Genomic DNA, 17,583 nt, shown 5'->3' with positions numbered 1-17,583 from the left:
TAAAATGTTATATTTCTTTAGATTTATAATTTAAAAACTTTAAAGGTCATGTGCAGGCCTCAGAACATTACTGTTATCTTTCTCTCTATATAAAGTTAGGTATGTGCATATGTATTTCTGTCTACATAATTATATCCTCAAACGGAAAATTATGAATTTGGAATATAAATTTTAAGCAACATTAAAAGTAACATGGCCACGTTATTTTTTGTAAACATTTAGGAAGTGCATATATATATAAAGTAAGGTGTGTGTATATATATATGCATATATATGTGTGTGTGTGTGTGTGTTACAAAAGCGACATTGTCTGTATGTGCACATTTCCCTACCAAACTATTCTGTCAATTTTCTGCAGACTCGAAATTTGACATCAGGAGTACTGAGATTTGGAAAAATTTTTGCAATCGGTTTTTGGCCAAACATTTGGCTGTCAAGGGGTCTAGGTTCAATGATTTCACCTTTGAAAACTCTACGAAATTCCTTCGCCAATTTTGGGTCTAAACAATTGTAATTTTAGATGTAAGTTATGTAGACATCGATCAAATAGCCCAAAAAATAAATGTTAAGGGGTCAAAATTATGGCCAAAGTTGAAAAAATTAACCTCTACTATTTCTACTAAATTACTCAGGCATTGGACAGTTTACATGATACGTATTCAGACATGCAGCAAGCCTTTTAAGCATTTTTTGGGCGAAATTTGGCTGCCAAGAGTTCAAAGTTAAAAGAGATGAACTTTGGATACTCTACCAAACTTCTTCGCCAGTTTTGGTTCTAAACACTTGAAATTTTAGATGTAGCTTACTTGGACACGAGTCAAACTTTTTAATATATATATATATATATATATATATATATATATATATATATATATATATACATACATACATATGTGTGTGTGTGTAGATTAGAGCTTAGTTTACAACATTCCATCGACAAAACAATAAGGTCGTGAAGGAGTCCATAAATAACAAGATATTGTCTTTCCGAAGATCTTACCATTGAAATAACTGAAAAGAGTGAGTAACTAGCAGGAAGCACCAAACGTTGCCCTGTTTCAAGATATGCTTAAATATATTGTAACTCATGCAGATTTCGTATTTAGTATTACAGGACCAATTTGCTTAAATATCTAGTATTTAGACTACCTGCCACAGGACCAATTCACTATTGAATATGAGTACTGATTTTTAAAGTTAAAAATGACTTTGGTGCTATCAGCTAGAATTGAAACCAAAACATTTGTAGCTCCAGCCACCTACTTTGCGTTTCCGTTGTAGTTACGGACAGATAGATTAAAAATTAGTTCACTTCTAGGTATTGTAGCGGTGGAATCGAACCTAAGACGCCCAGTTACAAGACTGGAGTGGTCTTGGCGTCACACCCCATAGAAGTAGACGCCTGCTTGCATGGAAGTCGAGAGCGGACTATTTAAACAAGACATTCACAACAACGAGTATACTTTCAAATACATGGCGTCGCTGATATAGGAAACCTATACAAACAACGTTGGAATATGGACGAACAAACACAGTAGACATTACTTCAACAAATCCTTGAGCTACAGCAAGAGAACATCGCCCTGCAAAGAGACAGAGGGCAGTTCAGCAATCCACTTACAAGGAGACCCGACATACCTCCCATAGAACCAAACTCAACTGATGGTGACTGGGCGATATTCATTGGCTTCTGGAATAAATATAAGTAGATGTGTGGATTGACGGAGCCAACAGCATTTACAAACGAGCTTAGAACGGCCTGTTCCCCAGAAGTAAACAGGCTGTTGTTCGACATGGTAGGAGTAGAAATACTAAACTCCATCACGGAAGAACAGCTGTTACGACACATAAAGCTCGTAGCCGTCAGAAGCTTACACAAAGAAGTGTATCAGCAAGAATTTCACCCCGTAAGGCAGAAGGAGAGGGAATCTGTTACGAAATTCGTGGCACGACTTTGATCAGTCGCAAAATTCTGTGACTTGTCCTCACGGGATAGTGTACGGTAGGAAAGTGAGTTACTTCAACGATATGGTAACAGAACAAATGGGGGAAGGGCTGACAAATTTGGAGCATCAAAGCAAGGTGCTGTCGGAGGCTGTGACACTTACGACACTGAAGAAAAATTCAACAGGCTTATCAGCCTAGAGACCCCGGACAGGTCTATTCCCCATCTCCGCAGTAGTGTATAGCCTACTACAACGAGCATGCAGAGGTCGGGTCGCAGGCAGAGGCATAGAGAAAACCAGATCGTACCAACTCCGAGAGACACTGAACCTTGTAAATGGTGTGGGAAGAGATGACACCCTGACAGCACAAAAGGATGAGGGGGCTGCCCAGGAGCAAAGATGACGTGTAACAATTGCGGCTTGACCGGACATTTAACAAGGATCTGCTGGAAACTGAAGCAGGGGTTCAGCAACAGATCTACAGCGGGAGTGATCGGAGCAGAATCCAGAAATCTCACCACCCAAAGACACAAAAAGAGTCGTAATTGGATGATTTTCCATGATGGACAAATAAAAAAAGTGAGCTGAAGCCAACCTAACAGAGCTCGAAATACCGGGTACGGATCAACACCATCCCGAAACATCCGACAGTGTGCCAGAACAGATACAGGTTTATGACACAGCTTCCCCTGGGATGATGGAGGTTGAGGAAGACCAACTGGTGCGTCGTAGCAGAAGGGTGACGCGACCACCCAGGAACTTATCCCCACAGACATGAGGCACGTCGCACAACTACTCCAGAGCCTAAAAACCTTGGACCACAACGCGAGTATATTGTGGCCCCGGAAGTGGGAGGACGTATAGAGGTGAGATTGAACCTAAGACGCCCAGTTACAAGACAGTAATGGTCTTGGCGTCACACCCCCATAGAAGTAGACTCGCCTGCTTGCATGAGAAGTGAGAGCGGGCTTCTTAAGCAAGAAATTCATGGCAACGAGTATGCTTTCAAATATACGTCGTCTTACCGACACTTTACAGCTATGAATGAATTTGCGCATACGCAAATATAATAGAAATATATTGACAAGTTTAAATGAACATTTTGTATTTGAACTTGCCGATATATTTCTGTACGCGCCATTCATCTACGCAAACAAAGAATTTACTCGTTAGAAACCACCTTCGGTATATGATGGCCATTTCTTGTTCATTTCAGTGTTATGCGATCAGTTATTCAAACATTTATCGGTTAAATATTTTCACAAAGACACAAACATCTACTGCTTTATTTATATAGATGAGTAAGTATTCTTCTTGATAGAAGACATATCTAAGATTTTGAAGAGCTAATTAGGTCGAACATACGGTTGCAATAGAGAAGATTCAAAACTGCAGACATGATTATTCTATGCATCTCTTATATAATTCCACACATTACATATTCATATTTAAAACTGAACTAAAACATCAGAATGAACATATTGGTATTAAATTTAATCAACAAACATAAGACATGATAAAAACAACAATGCAATGAAATAGATATAATAAATATACTGGTTATAAACAGAACGTTTTTACATCTGCGCTCATCCAATAAACGAGGATCCTAACGAGCTATTTTAAATGAATATCACTCAAAACAAAGCATGAAGTCACTTGGTGTACAGAGCTAAAAATAATAGCAAAACAATTCTGCAACAAGACGTATTAGATTGATTGATTCTGACCCATTAAACTGCAATCCTTTCCGCTTTGTCAGAAACATCGCTCACGGAAGGTGAGAGCGAAAGAACAATAAAAACGGAAACGAGTTACGAAACTGCTGAAAGTAAAACCAAGGTTCACTTTCGCCTCTTCTTGAATATTGTTAGGTCATTCATAAGTTGCTAAAAAAACAAAGAACAACAAACATTTCACCTCTATTTATAAACTGCAGAAGTATTAAAAAAAATACAGACTAAAAATTTCGGCTGATGACGTAATAGAAAAAATTGTTAAGTCATAAAACTTTATAAATGGCATTCAATATATCTAATTATTCTAATTAGCAATGTCATTTGATTTAAAGCATTTCGAGTTACTTTCCTAACGTTTCCGTCCATATTTATTTCAAGTCTATTGTTTCATCCGCGAAATGTGAATTTCATATTATATGATGTAATGTTTTGTTCAGAAATAAAATTGATAAGCCTGTTATTCTAATAAAAAAAAAATAAAATAAATAAAAAATAAATCCGACTCGACTTTTTTTTGTTTTAGCAAAAGGCATTTACTGCCATTACTTGTTTTTTCTAACTGTTCATTTTGTCTGTCAGGAGATTAATATAACCCTGCTGTCTCGACACCAGCTTAAAAGTCTCTCACCACCAATACCACCACGGGGCTACACGTCCATTTTTCTCCGGTACGCACTTTGCTTTTCTCTTGACCACGTGGAGTATTTTTCTCTTTTTTGTGACTCAAGTTGCGAATCCTTGCTAATTTTCAGGAATAGAAAAGTAACATAGCTCACCTTTTGGTAACAGGTATTTGTTGCATATTTATTTTTGCGCCTTTTACGTTTTGTTGGCTAGTGTTAAAAATAACCTCCGTTGCAGTATTTTAAAATAAATCCAGGCCAGTATTCGCGTTAATTAATCCTCGGAACTGGTAACGAATCCAGGTAAGTAGTTTTTTTTAAACTGCAATTCACCCATACAAGCGTATATTCTTAAATAAAACGGTGGTTCTCTCTCATAACAGACGTGTTATTTTTATTTATTTATTTATTTATTTATTTTTTTTTACAAAGAAGTCATGTACCAAGACTCAAAGGCCATTCGAGAATAAGGGTTAATTTTAGCGTCGCATACCGTCGCAAGAACAAACAAAAATAAATAAATACTGAGTGGCTTTTATTACCGCTATTTTCCAAAGAATAGCTGCTTCTTGTTTTTTCTAACTGTTCATTTCGTTTTACTCATGATGCAATTCTCTATATAAAAGCCAGGTACGGCCAGCGACGGAGTACTGTTTCCACATCTGGTCAGGAACTAGTAGAAGCAGCTTATCCTTCCTTGTCAGAGTTCCAAATAGACTTCCTAGCTTAGTGAGGGATGCCCTTTTCTCTTCTCTGCACCCTCTTTCCTAAAGAAGTGATGTTGTGAGCCGGTCTCTGTTTTATCGTTATTTTCATGACAAGTGCTCGTCTGAGCTTCAATCTATGTCCCCCTTCGCCAAACTTTCACGAAAAACACTCGTCTAGCTAAAACCACTATCAATAATTTCCCACACTATCTGTGCCTAAACCTAAACGTAGATTCCATGAACAAAGTTTCTTTCTTAGAACTGCAGGCCTGTGGAACTGTCTTACGTTTGCCTGCTTTCCAGCTGACTACAATCTGATTATCTTCAAGTCCAACGTAAACAAGCTCTTGATGAACCGCCCCCCCCTAAGTAATCCAATTTACAAAATTCCCACTACTTGTGATGACTACGCTATTGACTAATGTATACCCATTAACCCTATAACTCATCATTTTGGCTACAAAACAATAAAATTCAAAAACGAATGAGCGATCACATCCCGCAGTGAATATGTTTATATTACAATAATAAATAAAAGATTATATCGTTCGAAACGTTGCGCAAATAAAACACAAGATGAGAACATTAGTCCAAATAATCTAAAGAATGCGAAGAGTCAATTCTAAAAAACGGATGGAATCGACAACCTTTAATTACTCAAGAGCTTGGTTGTTTTTGTTTTACGGCATATCAACCCTTTTCAGGTTATTTAATGCCGAATCCAGTTATTCTGAAATATTTTTTTTAATAGAATATATATTTTTGTTCAAGTCGGTTTCTATTTAACCCATAGCAGGTACTACCACTTTGGGTCAGAGTGGACCTGAGAGCAATGGCAATTAAAGGGTGGCTCCATACTCACCAAAGCCCGCAAACTGGGGTCTCACTATCGGATATAGTTAAAGGTCATATCCACGACCTATTCAAGAGGACGAATAGATCAGTGTTTGTCAGATTGTTGTCACCATATTGTAATTTTGAGGGAAGTAGTTTATAGCAGTATGTAAACATTTTTATGTATCAAAATTAGGAAATGTATAATCACTTTGATATTGACGAATTTTTGCATAGTCTGAATCGGTATCCATTGCACGAATAGTGTACTACACTTGACATTTTAACTCAGCCTCGTAAATGGGAGATATTTGATTTTTGAGGTTATGAACGTTGTGTGATATTTACGAAACGTTTACGGATAAAAATTAGGTCGAATTGTAGAAGCCAGAATCTATGAAAAGAATTCGAGACCATCCATCTCTTGACAGGAACCACTCATTGTTTGAATTAAAGTTGAAAGCCAAACCAGAAGGCTTTTGTTGAGTCATTCAGGTTCATTTTGAAAGAGGATTTGAGAATGACTGCCGGTGCCAGAAACAAGGTACTTGAAATGAAAATCGCTGCGTACAATCATTAAAGCTAATATATTATATATATATATATATATATATATATATATATATATATATCTATCATACGCAGGCAGTTTTGCTTTACAACATCTATTCATTGAGTCTAGACAAGCGATTGCCTGAAGCTGAAATCGAAACTTGGCCGTCTAGATCAGTGGTCTCCAAAGTTTTCAAACGGAGGGCCATATCGTTGACTTTTTAAAGCTACGTGAACCAAAATGATAAAAATGACCTTGACGTATTTTAAACAGTTTTGTTCATTAGACTTTCTTTTCAGTGAAACTGGTTCTCCAAACTGATACGAGATTTGTATTTATCATACGAAAATCCATTAGAATAGCACTTTGTTACTGTTTTTGTTTAATAAAAAAATCAACTTTTTGCTTTTTGCACCCATTGTTTACATATTTGGAGCGTATTAACTCACTTAATAAGGAGGTAGGGGCTCTTCAGTCCTGCTTGACAGACTACCTACCTAATCATTTAAGTTTTCTTTGAAAAACGAAATTTAATTCATCAAAGAATTAAATATTATAACCCACAACGAGTAGCTGTGATATGGTCTATGATTCATCAGTGTGGCTAGACGTAGCGAATGTATTTACGCCAAGATTCGCAAACGAATCGACATGCGACTACCAGTGAATATGCGTATGTAACAATAATAGGTTGGAGGTTACATCGACCGAAACGTTGTCGACAGAATCATTCAACATAATCATTAATACAAACAGGGAATAGACATACAAGAAAAGACGTTGATCAACTCAGTTTCAGTGTGATAACAGATGAATCTGTAAATCGCAAAACAAATATCCGATGTGATTTGATATTATTGTTCAACCGTCGACAATGTTGCACTTAAAGACAACAATAAACACACATTTTCGAAAATTGCAGCTCCAGTTTTAGTTCATATTGAATACAAATATTATTTTAAAAAAATCAACGATGCATTCATTGGCTCATTCCGCTTTGGTAAACACGGTTTTACTGTCGATATTTTAAGTACGCGTTGCTGACAAATGACGCTAAAAATTGATGTACGTGGGTTGTATTTAGATATATCCTTGAATAAATCTTAACAAAGGATTATATTATGAGAATTGACGTTCTTGTCGAACCTAATTTATCCATGAACAAATCGCGCAAAATGCATGATTTTTTGTATGAAATATACTGATGCATAAATAACAACCGAAATAAACAATCATATTTCATGTTTAAATAATAACTGTTTTAGGCTAGATATTCCGTATAATTTTGACAATTACTCTAGATGTTTGAATTGATTATATATATATATATATATATATATATATATATGGTAGTGAGATCCAAATTATATATGTATATATATATATATAATTTAGGTGCTATCAGACAGAAACGAAACATACAGCATAATACAACTCCACCTTTATTGCTTAGCGTCTGAGCTCTGCCCATACGCACGCACGCACACACACACACACACACACATATTGGCCTTCTTATTGTGTGAAACGCTCTCTTGCAAACCACTTTCAGGTTTCGATCTACAGGCTTAAAACTTGATATATGTGGTATTTGGGTCTGATAGCAAATTATAGAAATACAAATTTGCATCGATGGGACAGTCATAAGCTTAGTATACAGTGTGGGGCCTATTTTGTAAGCGTCTCTTATTTGGACGCTGTCCACAAGGGAATCACTACTGGTTAAATAACCAGCCGAAATGTAGCGACAATATTTCACGCATGGCAAATGGTGGCTTTGAGCTGATATTGGATGCTAGTAAGTTTAAGAAGTTTTATACATTAATAGAGAAAATCACTTATTTGCATTATACGTTTCATGTAAATCGCTCTAGACAAGGCATAAAACCACTTTATGTAAAGAGCTAAATACCACTTCAACGTCAACATAAGTGTTAAAAGAAAGATTGTGATCCAGAAAAAAAATGATTCCCCCTTTATCATAAACATCGCTCATGGAATGTGAGAACTAAAGTATAAAATAAGGGAAGCGAGAGTTAGGAGACTGTCGGAAGTAAATCTAAAGTCTACTTAGAATATCTGAACGTATGGCGTGAATGTTAATGATCTATAGCTCTGATGTGTGAATTCTTTTATATGGAGCCATTTGGAACCAACTGGAAGAGAATTATGTTAAATTTATTCAATGTTCCGAATTATTCTTCATGCGATGATTGTTGCTAGGTATGCTAGCAATTGCTATGATTGTTGTAATATTTGTAAAAATAGAATAGTATAGCCTAATGATCTAAACTTTAAGATCTTGAAAAACCTGAATTTTGAAATGGATTTCTTACTTAAAAGACAGAACCCGTTCCAGGAATAATTGTGGAATGTCAGAGGCGGTGCATTAGCCTTTTCCAGTGGTTCTAGCTTTGTTCTATATAACGGGATATTAAATAGAAAAGTATTTAGCGAAGTAAATATCTATTTTATCCTTATTGTCTGTAGCAAACTTTTCACCCCATCGAATGCTGATAAATAAAATTGTTTGACACTTTTTCCTCGTCATGTCGAAGTCGAACGAAAATGAGGATTAAATAACGAGTCCAGTTCGAAATTTGAAATATGGTTATTGCGATTGACGTGTAAATTTTCCAGTTAAAAAATATGCACCCGAAAAAGTCGAAGGTCACGCTGTAACTACCTGGATAAGTTCAGAAATATGCATCCGAGAAAGTCAAAGGTAATCCGGTAAACTAGCGAGATGAGAATAGTCGTTGTAATAATGCAATTTATTCAAATTATCCGCATCTAAAAATAATCTCAGGCATAAAGCAAATAATTATTGTAAACTGTCATTTCTTATACGTTTTTAACAAGTTTCATTTGAAACTTTTCAATGTAATTAAAAATATCAAGTTTTCAGACAGTTTAGATTGTATTTCTTTCGATTAACAAACACGACTGCAAGTGTTAACTTGTTTTTCGTTTAATTTGACGTCATTAAAAGTACAATAGCCAGCAGATGTCAGCCTAATAAAACATCTTGTACAAACAATTTATTTCTTTTTCAGGAGATGTTAGACGCAAGGTCGTGTGGTTTTGAGAACCCACACATATGGATAAAAAAAACATCTTGCTTACAAAAAAATGTCTAAGCCATTTTCGTCAGCAGTTCCAGATAAGGACACCTCAGTCAATTTGCAATAATCTTTTCCCAGTGATGAGGAAATATTTGAAAGGATGGATACTTTAGGATTAACGTGAAACCGAATCTTAACTCAGATTAGCACCACGTGGAGTAAAAAAAATCAACGATATTAAATGCAATTATCTGACAAATTTTATAAATGGTGGAAATGTTTCAGGAAAAAAAATTGGCAAACTCATTAATTGTGATGCACAAGTTCAATCCCGACATTCTGATGCACCTGGCTAACATAAATATGATAATGATAGGAGCTCTTTCGCACCACTGCCCAACCGACGACAAAAATCGACTTCAGTAAGTTTTTAGACATTTTCTTGTATGAGTACTTTCATTCATTTCATTACTAGTCCCCTTCGAATTAATCTCCTCCTGCTGCAAAGCTCTTGTACTATTTCAATAACTTCTGGAAGGCCCTATCGAGCTCCTCTTGTGTGAGCGTGTCAATATCCTTCGCCACAGACTCTTGTTTCCTCAATAATCTCATAACTACCACCTCTAAGAGTTTCATTAAGCTTAAGGAATAACCAAAACTTAAAGGTAGCAAGATCTGGACTAGACGAACTATTATCAATTGTCTTAATGTCCGACTTGGTCAAATAGTCTGTGACAAGGATGGAGTTGTGGAATGGTGCATTGTCTTGGTGGAAATGCCACTGAGATGATTTTAAAAGTGCTGAGATCCTAAAAAATGGTCAGTCATCTCATAAGATGTATAGCAATAGCAAACTTAATTTTTAAGAGTTTACGACATTTTTAAATGCCTGTACAAAAAAGTCTGGAAACTTATTGAAGGCATCTTGTAATCAGCGATAAATTCACAGGCAAATACGATCCAAGGAAAGGCTGATCAATGCTTTTGAACAAACGCTATTAGCAAAAGACGATTAGTAAATTGCGATGAAATATGTGGAAAATTACAATTGCTTTAAGCCAAGCAAATCTTAATGTGTGTCCAGATATGAAAGTGACACAGGATTCATAAACTTGACCTGAATATAACTTAATATGAAACGTCAATTGATGATGAGACATTCACGAATTTCGTGCGCCATGTTGCATGTTCACTTATTGCGGACAAAAGCTACAGTCCGAGGAGACGAGTGTCATTCTCCAGACGAATTTGACCTTGGAGGTCAATCGAAACACTTTTCTTAGCAGGTTTGTCGTGTCAAGATGCATATACAGTCAGCATGAAAAGTCGATGTTTAACAATCGCAAATAAGCTTGAAAACCAACGACATTGAATTTTGTATTATTACATGATTTCACCACGTTATGTGTTGTAGATGAATTAAATATATTAAATCGCCGAGATGTTGTACAAAACAAAAAATAATAAACTAAAGAATAATTTTTAAATATCAGCTTAAAACACGCTTATATAAAATAAAAAAAAACAAATGAATTAAAACAAAAAATATATAAATGATATTGAATCCATTTAAGAAAAAAATATTTTCGATAAAAATAGTAAAAAAAAAAAAATCTTTATTTTGTTTTTTCTCTTTTTCATTTACGCGATCCTCTCCCGCAACTTACCTTAACACATCGCTATGACTTCCGGTAAGTTCAGATTCTTTAACGGCCATGTTGGCGTCCGTGCGAATGAAAAATCTGACTCGAGGGTGTCTTCTGACATGAAATACTTGCGGCGATTCGTGCTAGAACGCATATAGACATTCATACTCTGATTCCGCCTCCCTCCCACACGCTCTCGCTGACACATATTCGTGCACATATAAATATATACAAATTTGCTCAATATAACTAACAGGAACGCACGCAAAGGAGATATAGATACATAAATATATATATACACACACACATATATATATATATATGCATAAATATATATACACATTATAGTTGGCTTAAAGGAATTAAAAAAATGATAGTAATATATAATATTGCCTGAACTTCAATAACCATAAACATGTTTAGAAAAATAACACGTTTAAGTACAATGTCTACATGTGGGCTCGCGCGTGTGTGTGTATGAATGCATTACAACGATATATCGATTGAAAAAGTTGACTATATTAAATTCTTCTTAGTTTTTTGTAACTATCTTTTTGTTCAACATTTCTCAGAAACTACTGAGCCTATCGAACTGAAATTTTGTATTGCCGCTTATGATAAACGTAAGTATTGTGGAGTCCGCTCGATGCACAATTAGCAAGTCATATGGGGTTAGTAAGCACAATATCACATGTTCTCTAAAAGTTTGCTCGGAAATCATATATCAATATTTTTTTATCAATCTTTGTTATTAATAGGTGCTGTGAACTAAGTATGATGGTATCCATTCGATGCAAATATAGTGATAAATAAGGGTTACTATGGATCAGTTTTAAATACAAAGTGAAAACAATTATTAATTTAATAGTCTAAAATATACTTATGCATTAATTTATTAAGTCAGTTGGAGTATATCATTTTTAGGAAAATAATGGCCTAAATTTCTTTACTAATCTAGTGTTTGATATATATATATATATATATATATATACACTAGCAAAAGTACCCGTAGTTGACTGGGTTCAAAAACAACCTACAGAAAATGGACTCTGATTTATGATAGGTTATGAAAAGGAAGGGTTGTAAAGAGATAGCTTCGAATTTGGGGTATCAAAACCAAAGCAAAATATGATGAAAATAAAAATAAAATAGATAAACCCCATAATTTATTATACCATACCTGTTCACACTGAAACACTTATCACGTGTGTACGTATTTGCCTAAAAAAATTACTGTCTGCAAATATATATACACACACGCACACATTATATATATATATATATATATATATATAGAGAGAGAGAGAGAGACTTGTATGTAATATACTGAGTTTTATTGGGTTCGTGTAATTCAGCTTGAATAATAATGCTTGAAATTGTCGAACTGGTATGGAAACAATTGTAACTTAAAAAGAAATACACTTTCTGTTGCTATCAAAACCTTTTTTTAAGTCTTGGTTTTGGTTATACAGTGTATATATATATATATATATATATATATATATATATATATATAGAGAGAGAGAGAGAGAGAGCGGCACTGATGAGTTGTGAAACAACGAAACAGGTCGATGTCGATGACTAAAATATATTTTATAAAGCCCCCCTCTTGGGTAGAGCACTATCGTAAATTATCTTACTCGCTACTTAATTTAGCTGAAAAAATGCGAAGCTCGCGGTTTGTTTACAAACAAACGTTTGAGCCCTCTACGAGTGGCGGACGGATGTTTATTTAAATAGACATTAGGACAGATTAATTTCGGCCACCGATCCCGTAGTCAGAGGGTAGAGCTGCCGACTGTCATCACGACGGTTCTAGGTTCGATCCTCGGCTTGGGATAGGTGTTAGTCTAGCGGCACTGATGAGTTGTGAAACAACGAAACAGGTCTGTATGTCGATGACTAAAATATATTATATATATATATATATACACTTCTGAATAAAGCTACCTAACAATCAGTGATTACCTGTGATTATAAGATATAAAATATTACGGCTAGTAATATTTGTACAATATATATATATATATATATATATATATATATATATGAGAGAGAGAGAGAGATGTGTGTGTGTGTATAAACTAGCAAAGTCACGACATTAAAATTTAACCATGGTCTTGAAAAATAGTGTGCACCGTCTCTAAATCGGAGATCATCATTATGCCAGGTTAGGTCATGATCAGTTCAGTGGTGTGGGGTGTAGGAGAGTATGTATATTTAGGCTATGACCTTGACCTTTGCCTATAGCCTTGATAAATTGTTTGTACCGCCCCTAGGTGGGGGACCATCATCATGCCAAGTTTGGTCAGTGTCGGCCCACTGGTATGAGCTGTAACACTACATACATAGGCTATGACCTTTAACCGTTACATTGAAAAATGGTGTGGACCATTCCTAGGAGGTGGACTTCCATCATGCCAGATAGTTTCGCGCACAGACACACACGAACGCTACTACTTCATATATACATTATATATTATATTATAAAACTCAAATGACCTTGTAGCGAGTGTAGTAACCCAACATCTGGTTTACGACTTCCGGTTGCGTATACGTAGATTAACATAAACCCATAACATCATAAGCAAATAAGCACAAATCACTGAACCGGTTTCGTTCGAACAAACGGACGTCATTAGAAAGGCTAATATCTTAAATTTCTTGAATAAAAAAAAAAATTTCAAGATATGGGAAGCAAACACAAAACATGATTAGATATGATACGTATAATCATCGACCTGTTTCACACATTATACTAAATACTCAACGCGACAGTAAAACAATACGTTTTATTGTCGCGTATTGTTTTACTGTGCGTTTTCAGCGCCCCTTTTTTTTTCGCGTCTAAATTATCCAAATAAACAATTGTCAATACTTTTTTTTACATCGTCCCTTTCCGTATTACGTTTAAGTTATTTCAACGCAATTTTATTACAAATAAATCTACTTTAACCCGTTGACAACCATAAGAGCATTTTACAACGATCTACCAACCGCCTTCCTTTTTTTTAAACTTATTCTCTATTTTTTAATACACCTTAAAAACATTCGTACATTTTCTTCTACAGTAACAACATAAAAAATAACGCCGAAAATGTTTTTTTTAAATTGCGTTACAAATGAACCATCAACGCGACAATAAAACGTATTGTTTTACTATGTACGTTTTCAGCATTCGAATTATTTTTTTTCGCGTTTAATTTAAAAGATATATCAAAATTTGAATTTAACTATAAGTATTATGTTATCTGTTCAGTGCACATTTACCTATAAGTATGGCAAACCATTGAGAATTCAATAGCTGTAATTTTTTTTATTTTTTTCAAAAATAAACAATTATAAACAGAATGACTCATAGAAATCTATCTATATTCTTTTTTCATTTTAGTATACTTTCATAGAAATGTTTCTGTCACAAAAAACATTTCTTCACATCACAAGTGCCACGCCCATGCATTAATTCCATAGCTAATATAACCTACTGACCCAATGGGCCACGGGTAGTCTATTATGCATATATTAATATGCCAATGTTTTTACGAATATACATAAAACAAAAGCATATTTTATTTAATTCTATTGAAAACCTGTTATTTTTTTATACGCAAAATAATGAAAATTCAAAAAAAAAAAAAATTGATTTCAGCTCATTACAGGTATATATATATATATATATATATATTATATAAAATAATTTGTGTGTGTGAGATCCTTCCTAATAGATACCGAAACGGCTGAGCCTTTTGTCTTTGCAAATTTAACAAAAAGCGTATTTATATGTTAGGCAGTTTTCTTAGATCTGTTTTGTACAGAAATTTATTCGATAAGTATCGAAAAAAAAAAAAAAAAAATCTGATCTTAAAAATAGTTTTTCTTTTTTATAAATAAAAAGAATCATTTTTATAGGGGAATATTTTACGTAACACCAACCAAGGGGAGATAATATTTCAGCAACTCATTTCTTCTTAAAACACAGATTGTTTATAATCTGAAGACATAACTTGGTGGTAGAACATTCGAATATAAATCAAATGATTTATTTTTCAAGCACGGGTTTTTCTCACCATTTTATTTTATTTTTTTATTATTAATGAGTTCAATTTACGAGAAAAGACATACCATTTAAAATCGCCGCTTATTTTCAAACCAAATAATCAGTAGTAACTTTTCCAGGGCATTCATCATCAAGCCCAAATATCAGCTGACGTGATTTTGTAAACAAACACGGATGGAATTTGATGAACGCCATTATAATTATTATTTAAATTTTATTTATTTATTCTTTTGCAAATTAGTTCACCGGGCAAAATATTTTTCGTAATATATTATAATCAGTAGAGGATTGATTCTATAATGAGGCATATGAAATCTGCTTAAATTAAAATATCATGTTTAAATGTGTTGTACGACCCGGTAACGCCGGGTTGACAGCTAGTATATCTATATTTGGATCTTGGAATATTACTATATTGTTATTTTTTATATATGCTCTGTTATATTTAAAATCCATTTTTATATTTAAAAATGGCGGCTTCGCCGTGTTGGCACACAACGCCGAGTCAAAAACAAAATCGGGTACATTCAACATCAAGTACACTCAACAACGTCTTACCATCAACGCTTACCCTGTGAACTCGGAGTATTGGAAACTCCCATATGCACAAAAAAAAAATCCCTGAAAAAACAAAAATTTCCTAACTACGGGTAAGGATAATGAGTAACCGTTGGATAAAATGGTTAAAATTATTACGAACTTGTCAGGATTCGAAGCTGAAATCTTCTGATCGGTAGTCAGACGCGTTATCCATTGCGCCACAAGTCCTGTCCGTATGCCACAAGATATTACCGCGACTGTACACAGACAGTACAAAATTCCGTTTACATAAGCAGATAACTTTTTCGACAAAAACGAAACGGCGCAAAACCCCTTATTTTGGGCTTTTTGTGTGACTCGGCGTTGTTCGTTGCGAACCATATATAGATAAGGACAATCTAGGGACTCACAACTTTCGGGGGGGGGGAATAATTTTTCAATTCGGTACATCCGTTCGAAAGTTTTATTAGTATATAGGCACACACACATAAACATTTGGAATTTTATTAGTAGTACGGACACATAAAAGAATTGGTCTACCCAGAGTGAAATATAATTAAAAATACATTTTACAAACACACACACACACACACACACACACACACACATATATAAGAGGAATCGCCGTTTTCTGGGATTGAATGAAGATCAACGAATGTTCCAGTCTTCTAATATTTTTATTGTCATGGAAATCAGTGAAATCGCCCATTAGTTAATCAAATCGATTTTATACGCCAGACCCTCAACTACACTTCTGATGTTAGGCGGTATAATTAATTAAACCGTACTATTCCTTCTTAAACGTTTTTTTTTAAAATTATCAATTTCTGATACTTATCCGAGGCATTCTGTTAAAAAAAATATTTACAACACTCAAAAACGCATAAAGAACATTTCTATGAATTTTTTAAACAGAATCCTTCCACCCTTTTTGGAATCTATAGGGAACGAACTCACACACCCAAAGATAATATATCTTTATTTATCTATCTGTATATCTATATATAATGTAAAGGCTTACATGTTATGAAATATTTGCATCTATTTTAGTATACGTATATTTATATGCATCAATACTTATGTAAACGTAAATATATAGCATCGATATGTATTTAAACGTATATTAATGGGGGTTCTCGATTAAAGTATATCGATTTTTTGTGTTTGTCCAATTATTGATTTATTTCACCACTGCTGGCCAATATTTCACCTGCTTGGAAAGAGGAAATAAAAGGGTGCGCGCTCGTTGGATAAACACAGAATATAAGTGCCTTCCAGCCTGGAAAATCTGCGTTTAATACCGTTTGAGATTTATTTCACATTTGGCACCAAACGCACAAGATGATGAACACGAGTTTGTCTTTGTGTCAAAGGCGAGCGCCACTTTGAATGGGTATCGGTGAGGAAATTACAACTCGGCTGTTTTCGTATGCTTTTTTTTTCTATTTATTTAAGTTTCGTAGTTGGATTGGTGGATACTGACGGTTCGAGTTTTATGAGTAGCGTTGCGTTTCTCAAGGGTAAAGAATGAAAACTATAGAGGCAACAATAAAGAATTTATGGTCTTACATAAGATTAAACGGAAACCTATTTTAATATTTTCATAGTGTTGGGACGATTAATCGGAATCAAGAATCGAAAAAATCGGAACGTAGTAGAGCATTGGAATCGGTATTGGTATCGGAATTGGAAAAAATTGTGCCTGTTTTCTGATGCCAAAACGATTATTTTCATTGTTTTTGTTTGTTTTTGGTTAAAACTTATTTTTCATGGCTCGTATAAATGAACTCAAATATTCATTGATTTTAAACTATCAGTAAAACTGAAATCTATAAACCCTCCCCATAAGTGTAATAATACGTTTAATAAATTA

At 34.5% G+C, this 17,583-nt stretch overlaps 1 protein-coding gene and 1 non-coding gene across 3 annotated transcripts in view; both read right to left on the bottom strand.

Moving 5' to 3' along the window:
• The window catches only part of LOC145249442 (glutamate receptor ionotropic, kainate 2-like), a 1,370,511-nt gene that overhangs the window by 734,471 nt on the left and 618,457 nt on the right, over positions 1–17,583 (bottom strand). The window lies entirely within an intron of this gene.
• Positions 15,866–15,938, bottom strand: Trnag-acc (transfer RNA glycine (anticodon ACC)). Its single transcript has one exon. It is a non-coding gene; the product is annotated as a tRNA-Gly (tRNA).

Source organism: Euprymna scolopes, chromosome 28 (genome assembly GCF_053919585.1).
Source record: "Euprymna scolopes isolate OS-2025 chromosome 28, ASM5391958v1, whole genome shotgun sequence".
Lineage (NCBI taxonomy): Eukaryota > Metazoa > Mollusca > Cephalopoda > Sepiida > Sepiolidae > Euprymna > Euprymna scolopes.
The sequence above is the reverse complement of the archived record's forward strand: the minus strand, read 5'-3'. Positions and strand labels throughout refer to the sequence as shown.